This window comes from Callithrix jacchus, chromosome 4 (genome assembly GCF_049354715.1).
Source record: "Callithrix jacchus isolate 240 chromosome 4, calJac240_pri, whole genome shotgun sequence".
Taxonomy (NCBI): Eukaryota; Metazoa; Chordata; class Mammalia; order Primates; family Cebidae; genus Callithrix; species Callithrix jacchus.
In genome coordinates, this window is record NC_133505.1 from 3,726,492 (window position 1) to 3,738,743 (window position 12,252).

At 41.9% G+C, this 12,252-nt stretch overlaps 1 protein-coding gene across 1 annotated transcript in view; it reads right to left on the minus strand.

Moving 5' to 3' along the window:
• The window catches only part of PRSS16 (serine protease 16), a 194,443-nt gene that overhangs the window by 80,946 nt on the left and 101,245 nt on the right, over positions 1-12,252 (minus strand). The window contains exon 17 of the mRNA XM_035297328.3: positions 9,406-9,542. The gene's annotated coding sequence lies outside the window, so the exon portion shown is untranslated. The remainder of the gene's footprint in view (positions 1-9,405; positions 9,543-12,252) is intronic.

The following is a 12,252-nucleotide window of genomic DNA, read 5'->3' on the forward strand; positions in this document are numbered from 1 at the left end:
TATGATTAGAACTCAGACCTGGAACAGGTAAACTCAGTGAATATTTACAGAATTCTTCACCCCAGGTCCACAGAACATACATTTTTCTCAGTATCACATTACACCTATTTTGAAAGTGACCACATAATTGGAAGTAAATCACTCTTCAGCATTTGCATAGCATTTCACAGACTTAAATGAAATATTGGTTGGCTGTTTGTTTGTTATTTTCTTTCCTTATTCCTGCCTGTCTCTGCTGTTAAGCACAATTATCAGCATAAAAGAGGTTTTCAATACTTATTTTTAGATTGCATTCCAGCCTGGGCAATAGAGCAAGACTCCTGTTCTCTCTCCCCCTTTCTCTTTTTCTTTCATTAAAAAAATAAAACCCTAAAGTGTTACATAACAGTCGAAGAGACATTCCTTTATACAGGATGCTAACATGAATGCCAATGCTTAAGTACTCTAATGTGCCAATACTTATGCATTGAATAGAACCTAATTACCTACTGAATTCCTCTATTACAGATACTGCTTATTAGAAAGAGCTGAGAACAAAAGAAAGAAATCCTTGTATAACTTTTGACTCCCTAAAAACTGAACTACTAATAGCCTACTGTTGATCGGAGGCCTTACCAGTAACAGAAACAGTTAACACATTTTAATATGTTATATGTATTATATACTATAGTCTTATGATAAAGTAAACTAGAAAAAAGAAAATGTTCTCAAGAAAGTTTAAGAAAAGGAAAACATATTTACTATTAAGTAGAAGGGAATCACAAAATCATTACAAAATTCATCCTTGTCTTCACGTTGAGTAGGCTGAGTGCGGGGGGGATATGAGGTGTTGGTCTTGCTGTATCAGGAATGGCAAAGCAAAAGAGAGAGAGGTAGAAAGGGAGGCAGACACACTTGCTGCAACTTGTACTGAAAAAGTGAACTCACGCATTTCAAATCCGGTGTTCAAGGACCAACTGTATCATGCCTGGGGAATTGAAACAGTAGCTTCAAACACAAATTTCTCAAAACAACACTTGATTCTCTGTACTCCACTTTTTAAAATTACTCTTCTCTACTCTTCCCATCTCAGTAAATACAATTCCATTATTCCATGACCACAGGTTTTAAAACCTTGGAATTTCACTCATATCCCACAGCCAATCCATAAGTAAATCCTCTTGATTCTACCTTCAGAATATATGTAGAACCGTATCCCTTCTGATATGGTTTGGATTTGTGTCCCCACCCAAATCTCGTGTCAAATTGTAGTTCCCAGTGTTGAAGAAGGGAGACTAAATCATGGGGGTGAATTTACTCCTTGCTGTTGTCATGACAGTGCGTTTTCATGAGATCTGGTTGTTTAAAAGTAGGTAGCACCTCCTGCTTCTCTTTCTCCTGCTTCCTCTTTCCTTTCTGCCATGCTGTCAGTCCCCTGAGGCTTCCCCAGCCATGCTTCCTGTACAGCTTGCAAAACTATGAATCAAATAAACCTCTTTTCAGTCTCAGGTAGTTCTTTATAGCAACACGAGAAGAGACTAATACACCTTCTTACCAATTCCACTGATGCCAACATGGTTCGCCTTGTCATCATCTACCTGGACTTACTGCAACAGCTTCCTAATTGGTTTCCCTAATTCCAATCCTACCTTGCCTGTCTTCTGTTTTCCACATAGCAGTCAGAGTAATACTATCCATTACCCCCATTTTACAGGGGAGGAAACAGCATAGAGAGTTTTGGTTACTTGCCCAAGATCACATATCTACCAAGTGGCAGAGTCAGATTTCAAAGGCAGGCAAGTTGGCTCTGAAGTCTGTACTTTTAACCATTGTTTTACTGCTTTTACATAGAAGGCAAAACAATGAGCCCATACTGTCTGTATCCTTACTGAGGAAAATAAATAGGACTCAAGATACAGGTTTTTCAGACAAGTAGGAAAGCTTTTCTGATTTTGATAGCTGAAAAGAAAGTTCATGGTGGAAGATTTTGAAAGATGATAAACAATGAGGTGAACTGAGGCAGTCTCACCATAGAGGGACTGAACCTTGTAACGGAGGGTGACAGTTACGATGCCGAGACACCTGAGCAGAAAAGTTAACATGGCAGACCTGAGACTGCTGTCCTTAGAGAGGCCTTTCTGCAAGGTTGTCCTTTGGCTGGAACCTGGGAACTTGGATTTGAGGAGACTGCCTACCATTACCAAAACTGGTAAGATTCACTCAATGTGTACATTGTGGTTTATACAGAACACCTGCTTTCCTTCTACGAATCTAGAATTATGGCACATGTTAGACAAAGGGTGCACATGGGACCACCCATCCAGTAAAAATCGGGCACAGACTCCCTGATGACCGTCCTTGGTGGACAACATTTCACACATGCTGTTACTGAGGAATCTGACCACTGCTTAAAAACCTACATATGATTTTCCAGACCTGACCATAGGTAACTACAAAGGCTTTACCTGGCAGGCCTCATGGGGGAAAGCTGCCCTTCCCACACCAGATGTGGTGAACAGCCAGTATAGTGCAGTTTCTGAAGGGAGTTGCAGTCGAGAACTTAGGTCCTCCAAAAGGACCATATGTTCTTCATATGTTTGTATTCCTAGCCCAGGCACCTTCATTCCTACATCTTTTTATCTGAGGCCTTGGGGTGAGGTCTTCTTTGGGTGTTTTTTCTGAGGCCTCCTTACAGGAGGAGAGATGGAGAAAACCTGGAAAATACTTTTCCCTACTCTGTCCCAGAACTTTTCCTAACTTCCTCTCTTGCTCTCATGAAGACCACAGAGTCCATAAAACCGCCAGATTTTTTTTGTTTGGGGCTCCCTCAATGGTGAGATGGCTCTAACATCTGCTTCTTCTTGCTGTTGTTGGTGGTCTTATTTAGATGGAGTCTCACTCTGTGGCCCAGGCTGGAGTGCAGTGGTGCGATTTCAGCTCCCTGCAACCTCCACCTCCCGGGTTCAAGCAATTCTCCTGCCTCAGCCTCCAAAGTAGCTGGGATGACAGGTGTGTACCATAATGCCTGGCTATTTTTTGTATTTTTAGTAGAGACAGGGTTTTGCCATATTGACCAGCCTAGACTCCAACTCCTGACCTCAAGTGATCCGCCTGCCTCAGCCTCCCAAAGTGCTGGGATTACAGGCCTCAGCCACTGCGCCTGGCCAGCTCTCACAACTGTTCTGATCCACTTGATCCTGACTTGCAAACTATTTGATGGGGGGTGGGAGTAGGAAATGGAATGAGGGGAATTGCAGCTTTCTCAGATTTTGGCCTCTTGCTTATGTCACCACAGTGAGTGGCTGAAGGCTTCACACTATTACTTTGATTCTGGCTCACTGCTGCTTTAATAGGCCACCCTGACACCTGACGGCTCAGATCCCTGTCTCGGCCCACTGAACGCTCAACAGTCACATTTGTTGCCGGAGGTAGTAAGCACCTTCTGTCTGGAAGAGGCCGCTGCCATCTTGTACCAGGCTTCTTCTAGACTTTTCCTCGTGTGCCTTTTCCCTTTGTTAATTCTGCCTTGTATCTTTCCCTGTAATAAATCATAGCTGGGGGTGGGAGGACTACATGCTGAATGCTGTGTGATTCCTTCTAGTGAATCATCACATCTGGCCGTGTTCTCAGAGACTCCTGAGAAAACACCAGAGCAGGGAAAGAAACGGTGAGAATGTTTGTGTGTAGACTACAGCTTACAAGCATCTCAGAAAGTTAAAGTAGAAAATAAATCTGGCGATTGGCTCTACAGTGATTTAAAATAGCAGTCACAATCCATAGTTATAATGACAACTTAAGGCCTAACTACTAACAATCGATACAACAACGAGACAGAAAATCAGCGGTGTGCAGAACTCAGCAACACCATCAACCAGCGGGATCTAATTGACTCTTAAAGGACCACCCATCCCAGAACAAAGTACACATCCCTTTCAAGTGTCCACTGAACATGAGCCAAGAGAGACAGTATCCAGAACTATAAGACAAATCTCAACAAATTTTAAAAAACTAAAATCATACAGAATATATTCTGTGGCCACAAAAGACGCAAACTACAACCCAATAATGGAAAGATAACAGGCAATTCTCCAAACACATGAAAACCACAGAACACACTTCTAAAACACAAAACTAGCATGCATACAGGACAAAGAGGAAGTCTCAAAGGCAATTTAAAAATCACGTTAAACTGGATGAACGTGAAAATACAACAGAAACATTCATGGACATAACTAAAGCAGTGTTTAGGGGGAAATTTAGGAGAAACGAAATATTTCAAATCGATAAGCACTAACCCTAAGAAACAAAGCAAAGCCAGGCGTGGCGGCTGACCCCTGTAATCCCAGCACTTTGGGAGGCCGAGGCGGGTGGATCACCTGAGGTCAGCAGTTTGAGAGCAGCCTGGCCAAGATGGGGAAACCCCGTCTCTACTCAAAATACAAAAATTAGCGGGGCGTGGTGGCGGGCGCCTGTAATCCCAGCTACTTGGGAGGCTGAGGCAGGAGAATCACTTGAACCCAGGAGGCAGAGGTTGCAGTGAGCCAAGATTGCCATTGCACTTCAGCCTGGGCAACAAAAATGAAACTCTATCTCAAAAAAAAAAAAAAAAGAAACAAAGCAAAATAAACCCAAAACAAACAAGGGAAGATAAAAACAGTGTTAAAAGGGGAATTTAGGAAAAATGAAACATTTCAAATCAATAAGCACTAACCTCAAGAAACAAAGCAAAGCCAGGTGCAGTGGCTCACCCTTGTAATCCCAGGACTTAGGGAGGGTTAGGAATAGATAGAAACAAAATAAAAAACAAAACAATTAAGAAGATCAATGAAACAAGAAACTGTTTCTTTGAAAAGATCAATAAAACTGACACACTTCTAGTAAGATAGACAAAGAAAAGAGAGAAGACATATATTACCAATATTCGAAATAAAACAAGGAATGTCACTACCAACCCTGCATGCATCAGAGGGATAATAAGGAGTATTATGAATAACTCTACATGCATAAATGTAACGAGTCATTGACATGGACCAATTCCTAGAAAAGCACAAACTACCACAATTAACCCAATATGAAATAGTTTGAATAGCCCTATGACTATTAAAGAAATGAGATTCATAATTTAAAAGCTCACTACAAAGAAATAGGTAATTCTACCAAATGTTTAAAGAATTACCACCAACTCTATACAAGCTCTTCCAGAAAAAGAAAGAGTGGGGAACACTTCCCAACTCACTTTGAGGCCAGTTTTACCCTAATACCAAAACCAGATAAAGAAAGGAAGGAAAGGTGGAAGGAAAAAAGGAAGAGAGGAAAGAAAAAAAAGAAAACTACAAACATCCTTCATGAATATAGATGCAAAAATACCTTGTACAATATTAGTGAACAATTCAGCCATTTATATAGAAGAATTATTTAAAATAAGGCAGCAGGATATAGAAGAGAGGGGAAAAAATTAGGAGGAAGAGAGGGAAAATGGATAGAATGAAAGTTCACATAGAGGCAGCCAGAACGAGCAATGTACGTAAGAGAAAGATACAGCTACTGAGGATAAGGGAAATCTTGTCAAAGGATGCAGAATGCCGGGCCAAGGGGAATATTCACATAGTAGAGCTCCATTAATTTGCTCAGAGGCTCACTGTCAGTGGCATCTGTTCCCTAATCAAGTTGTAGATGAGAAAGTAGCCTTTGCTGCAGAGGGGTCTTGAGACTCCCCTTCGACATTATTCCGTTCTTGACATTTTCTCCTGCTTTTTTGTTTTTGTGTTTTTGTTTTGTTTGTTTGTTGTTGTTGTAAGAACTTGGAGGGGAGGCACTAATTTTGGCTTATACAACAGGTGGTGTTATTTCCTCCAAAGGTTTCCAAATCTCTTTCCCTGGAAACAGCTTTCCTAAGTCAATACTTCCAGGGTGAAGAAAACAGGAAGAAGTCATTCAAAACTTGTCTTCAGATCTTCCCGAAGAACACACTAAGGTGAGAGAATAAACATGTCGAGGTGGTGATTATAATACTTAAGAGTTCTTGGTGCATAAGACCCTGGCCTAGGAAAACTATATACACACAAGGTGGCCTTTGAGCAGCTAAAAATGTATGTTTTTTGGTGGGTAGAAACATTTCAGATACACTTTGATTCTTAAATGTGTAACAAATGATAAATATAACTGAGACTGTATTGTTCTCACATCACTTACTTTCTCATGGTTATGTAGCATTTGTCATTTATTTTGGAAAATTCTCAGTCTTTTTTCCTTCTGTAACTCCCATTACACATATATTATACTTTTTGCAATTGTCCTTCAATTCTTAGATATTTTGTTCTGCTTTTTTCATCATTTTTCTCTGGGCTTCTAGTTTGAGAAGTTTCTGTGGATGAGTCTTCGTGCTCTTTGATTGCTTGATTGGCTGTGTCTAGTCTATTGATGGTCTCAATAAAGCCAATCTTCGTTTCTGTTACATTTCCTTTCATTTCTAGCATTGTCTTTGAATCTTTCTTAGAGTTCGCATCCCTCTGCTTATTTATCCACTGTTCTTGCATGTTGTCCATATTTTCCATTAAGTCCCTAAGCATCTTTATCATAGTTATTTTAAATTCCCAAATCTCTACCATATCTGACTCTGGTTCTGATGCTTGCGTGCCTTTTATTGTACTTTGCAACTTTCTTGTTGAAATCCAGATGTGATGTATCAGGTAAAAGAAATATAGGTAAATAGGCTTTAGTGTGAAGTTTTACATTTGTCTGGCTAAGAGTTAGGCTGTGTTTACTGTTTGATGTGGCTCTAAGTGTCAGAGGCTAAAATTTCCACTGTGTCCTTGTTTTTATCTCCTCTGTTGTCTTAAGATTTCCGTAGAGACTATTCCTTAACTAAGGTCTAAGTCTTATAGCTCTTTCAGATGTAAGCCTCCATTATTATACAAGAACCCTACTGACGTGGTACCATGTCAGGGTCAGGGGAAAGTGTTTTATGATCTTATGATTAAGTCTCAGTCTTTTAGTGGGCCTGCACCACCGGGCTGTGACCTTCAAAAATCTTCCCAGTTCCCACCTCTTCTTTAGGTGAGACAGGAAGGCCAGAGAGAACTGGAGCTGGGTATTTCCCTTCCCCCATAGAGTCAGCCCTAGCAAAACAGTTTCCCATGAGGACAGGCATTTGTGAAGGACAACGGAAAAACTGTACAAATTTCAAAATGGTAACTTTACCCCTCCCCCTGCTAGAAGCAGGAAATTGTTCTCAGGTCTTTACAGTGAAAACATGGTGGGGTTCCTGGAGTTAAAACTCATGGAAGTATACGGGCCTCCTTATATCCTCAGTAGTTTTTCTCTCTCAAGTTAGACCATGAGCAGTCTCCAGCAATTAGCCAATGACCTTTTGAGTATTCCTACCAGTTGCTAGTTGCAGCCTTGGTTTCTGCTCTTGCTATGTTGCGATTCTCTGTGACCACCTGTCTCTTTCCAGTTTTCAGGGCAGTGGTTGGCACTGTAATTTCAAGTCTCTGACGGATCTAAGAAGAGTTGTTGATTCTTAGTTTGTTCAGCGTTTTTCTTGCTGTGAGGATAGGAGCGATGACTTTCAAGTCCTCACGTGATGGATTGGAAACCAAAAGTCTGTATTATCGGTTATGAAGAAATTTGTATGCCTTACGAAAGCAAAACTGCTTCCAGGATTTTTCTATCAGGATTTTCTGATGCTGTGAAAGAAATGAGCTTCGAGTGAAGATCCTTCCAAATTTTGTATATTCATAGGGTTTCCCTCTCATATCTATTCTTTGATGTTGAAAAAGAGATGAAATGAGCAAAAGATTCCCCATGCAAATTAGATAAATAAGGTTTTTCTCCTAAATGTGTTCGCTGATGCTGAGCAAGTGATGTGCTGTGCTTAGAGGCCCCCTCCCATTCACAACATGTGCACAGCCTTTCCGTCAGTGATTTCATGTTCGATAAGGTGTGAGGAACAACTGGCCTTCCCAAATTCATTACACTTTGTTTCTTCTCCAGTACGAAGTATATTGTATGCTGAATAAGCCACACAAGCCATGTATATTGGTTGAAAGATTTCCCATACTCACTGAGGTTGAGTGAGACATGTACTGACTAAAGGTGTTCTTATAATTACTGAATTTATAAGGTTTCTCCCCATTATGAGTTCAGATGGAGTGAGGAAAAGAGGTAGGAGGAGAAGGACAGAGGATGGGGTCAGGGAGAGGGAGAAAGGAGTGAGAAAGAAAATGAAATGGGGAGAGAGAGAAGAGAAAAGGTGAGACATCTGTCAAAAGATTTTCCTACATTCACTGAATATGTATGAATGCTGCCTTGTACAATAAGAGAAGTACCGTAAGAAAATGCCTTTGGAAACAGTACATTGCTAAGGCCTCGTTCCTGTGGCTGTTATCTGACACTGACTCAGGACAGCATGCGACTGAAGAATTCTCCCCACATTCATCACGTGTATAAACTAAGTGCTTTTTTCTCATGACTCTGATGAAAAATAAAAACTTTTGCTTGAATGTCTTAAATTGGAATGGTGATGCAAGTCTTCCACATGTTACAATGGTATCATTTCTCTCCAGTAAGAATTATCTTATGTTTTATTAGCTTTGCATTCCATTTGAAGCTTTTCTTTCTTTTTTTCTTTTCTTTTTTGAGATGGAGTGTTGCTCTGTTGGCCAGGCTGAAGTGCAGTGGCATCACAGCTCACCACAACCTCCGCCTCCAGGGTTCAAGCAGTTCTCCTGCCTCAGCCTCTCAAATAGCTGCGATTACAGGCAGGTGCCACCACGCCTAGCTAATTTTGTACTTTTAGTAGAGATGGGGTTTCTCCATGTTGGTCAGGCTGGTCTCAAACTCCCAACCTTAGGTGATCCGCCTGCCTCAGACTCCCAAAGTGCTGGGATTACAGGTGTAAGTCACTGCGCCCAGCGTGAAGTGTTTCTTATATATATGACACTTATAAGTTTGTCTTCCAGTACAGACTTCCTTTTGTTCAGTGAATACTATCATACATGCTGATAAAACTATTACATTGATATCCACGCTTTGTGAAATTTTTTGGTAGGTGACTAATATTTTACTGAAAATTCCTGTCCTCACAAAGGCATTTCCTGTGATGTGTTCCTACGTAATTTTTTTTTTTTTTGAGACAGATCTTGGTGTGATCTCAGCTCACTGCAACCTATGCCTTTCGGGTTCAAGCTATGCGCCTGCCTCAGCCTCCTGAGTGGCTGGGATTACAGGCACCTGTCACCATGCCTGGCTAATTTTCATATTTTTAGTAGAGATGGAGTTTCACCATGTTGGTCAGGCTGGTCTCCAACTCCTGACCTCAGGTGATCCTCCCACCTCAACCTCCCAAAGTGCTGGGATTACAGGCATGAGTCACCACGCCAGCCCCTACATAATTACTTCTAAGTTGTGCTAGTTTTCTCTCACCAATACAAGATTGCTCGCACAATGGGCGTTAGGGAAGGTTCTCACTGTGTCTCTCTGTCACAGGCTCCAAAGTACTGCTTCTTCAGGAATCCTCTGCTCTGACATCACTCCCTTGGGCTCAGTTTTCACACCCAAATCTGAAACAAACAAAAAATACAAGGGCCTGTTCTTCTCTGTGTTCATTCATTTAAGTCCTTACCTTTCCAGATCGTAAAGAACACAGAATAAAATAAAAAAAAATCCTTTCCCTTGTGAGGCTTACATTTCAGTGGGGGAGACAGATAATAAATTTGTTTGAAAGTATAGAGTATATACTATGAAGAGAAATAAAGTAAGATGGGCTATAAAACACCAATGGGTATGTATCATAGTTTTAAACAGGGAAACAGGAAACAGCTTATTAAAAATGTGTCATAGAAGGTGAAAGAAGGAAACAGCCATCTGGATATCTGAGCACAAAGGGGATATCACAAGCAGAGGGGACAGCAGACGTGAAGGTTCTGTGGCAAGAGTGGCTTGGTGTGTGTAAGAGCAACGAAGAGGCCAGTGTGGCTAAAGTGCATGGAAACAGAGCAATAGATTAGACTCAAGAGGTCATGAGGGCCACACCGTGTGGGGCCTGTCGGTCACCGTAAGGACTATGAAGGGCCACCCTCTGTGGGGCCTGTCGGTCACTGTAAGGACTATGAAGGGCCACCCTCTGTGGGGCCTGTAGGTCACTGTAAGGACTATGAAGGGCCACACTCTGTGGGGCCTGTAGGTCACTGTAAGGACTATGAAGGGCCATGCCGTGTGGGGCCTGTAGGTCACTGTAAGGACTGTGAAGGGCCACACTCTGTGGGGCCTGTAGGTCACTGTAAGGACTATGAAGGGCCACACTCTGTGGGGCCTGTAGGTCATTGTAAGGACTATGAAGGGCCACGCCGTGTGGGGCCTGTAGGTCACTGTAAGGACTATGAAGGGCCACACTCTGTGGGGCCTATAGGTCACTGTAAGGACTATGAAGGGTCACACCGTGTGGGGTCTGTAGGTCACTGTAAGGACTATGAAGGGCCACACTCTGTGGGGCCTGTAGGTCACTGTAAGGACTATGAAAGGCCACGCCGTGTAGGGCCTGTAGGTCACTGTAAGGACTATGAAGGGTCGCACCGTGTGGGGCCTGTAGGTCACTGTAAGGACTACGAAGGGCCACACTCTGTGGGGCCTGTAGGTCACTGTAAGGACTATGAAGGGCCACACTCTGTGGGGCCTGTAGGTCACTGTAAGGACTATGAAGGGTCACACCGTGTGGGGCCTGTAGGTCACTGTAAGGACTATGAAGGGCCACGCCGTGTGGGGCCTGTAGGTCACTGTAAGGTCGCTGTAAGGACTCTGGCTTGTACCATGAGTGAGATGAAAAGTCACTGGAAGACTGAGTAGGCACAGCATGATTTAACAGACAATTGAAAAGGATTCCTCTGGCTACTGTATTGAAAATAGGCTGCATGAGCAATGTGGGTGATTGAGACAAGGATGAAAACAAATAGGTAAGTTAGGCAATACTCAAGCAGAGATATGGTGGCAGCTTGGTTCAGGGTGAAAATGGTGGCAAATGGTTTGATTCTAGAAAAAACTTGAAGTAAAGCCAACAGGATTTGCTGATGGCTTAGATATTTTTAATTTTGGTTTCCACACATTCATTGTTCAGTGAGCAATTTTAGACTATGAAGTTGTAAGGAAATGATCAATGATGGAAACAGGCTTATCAGAGAAGATGGACAGCGAACAAGAATATTAGAAAGTGGTTCTCGAGATCTCAGATCTCCAGTTCCCCAGCAGGAAGCCAAAGTTCTGACGGATCCACTGTGTTCAGCTAATGCAATTCTCCTCCAGGATCTGAACCGAAAAGGTAAGAGTCACATGAAAGAAAGGTCCCGTCTCAACCCACAAACTTAGCTTGGATCGACATCCAGACGCAGGGTTACCTTTGCTCCTTCCAAATTTCCCAAACAGAAGATGTCAGTCAGGTTGTGTTTTATTTACAAAATGAAGGTCCACCAGGAATTACTGTTGATTTTGTTAAGTATGATAGTAGCGTTTTGGTTATGTAAGAAACTGTCCATGTTTTTTAAAAATGCATAGTGAAATATGCAGGATTGAAACTTCATGATGTCTCAGTTTTATTTAAAATATCAAAAGAATAAAATGAAGAAAAAAGGGACAAATAAAGCAAATGTGGCAAAATTTTCATGGTCATTAACCCTGAACAATGAGCACATAGGAGACCATTTTATAGTCTAATTTGTGTATGTTTTAAATTTGTCATAATTAAAAATGAGTGCACATTATGTTTTATCAATTTAAATACTTCTGAGAGAATATTAAAATGAATTTGATTGGCTTTATGATCTGAGATAAAAATTAAAACTTTCCCCAAACCGTAGAAGGTATAGATTTAAGTGTCTTGGGTTCCCTCAAACTCATTTTCTTAAATCCTATTATCCTACGATCATCTCTCTGTCTCCTTCATAACCTTTGCCACACAACTTTTATGTATTTATTTACTTTTGGAGACAGGGTCTCGCTCTGTCACCCAGGCGGAGTACAGTGGCATCATCAAAGCTCATCCCCTACTGTGGAGCACACTTCCTATGGTGCCTGTGCCCCTGCTAAGCTGCAGGAGTTAAGCAAGTAATGTTGGCAGTCATGGCCGGGCGCGGTGGCTCACGCCTGTAATCCCAGCACTTTGGGAGGCTGAGGTGGGTGGATCACGAGGTCAAGAGATCGGGACCATCCTGGTCAACATGGTGAAACCCCGTCTCTACTAAAAATACAAAAAAAAAAATTAGCTGGGCATGGTGGCGTGTG